Below are 348 nucleotides of genomic sequence, written 5' to 3' on the forward strand. Positions count from 1 at the left end.
GGTTTGATTTCTCATTTGAAAATGTGATGATGAATCTGAAACCAATCGGCCTACATGAAGAGTTTTCCTTCACTGACCTGGAGCAGGTTGTGGTTGCCCTCAAGATGACAGAGACAGTGAGTATGGGCCAACTCTATTAAAAAAATAAACTATAAATATCTGAATTGGTCCTGAGAAGCCAAAAATATCCATCCATCAACCTACAGACACCTTTTCATTTCCCCAGTATCTCCAGTAAGAGGAAATTCCTGTGCTTCTAATTCAGGGTAATCCAATTTTTCAAAGTAAAAGCTCTCAGTTTAACTCAAAATAAAGTACTGCTGCAAAAAACGTGCTCGCACTTTTATT

This window comes from Micropterus dolomieu, linkage group LG10, assembly GCF_021292245.1.
Source record: "Micropterus dolomieu isolate WLL.071019.BEF.003 ecotype Adirondacks linkage group LG10, ASM2129224v1, whole genome shotgun sequence".
NCBI classification, from domain to species: domain Eukaryota; kingdom Metazoa; phylum Chordata; class Actinopteri; order Centrarchiformes; family Centrarchidae; genus Micropterus; species Micropterus dolomieu.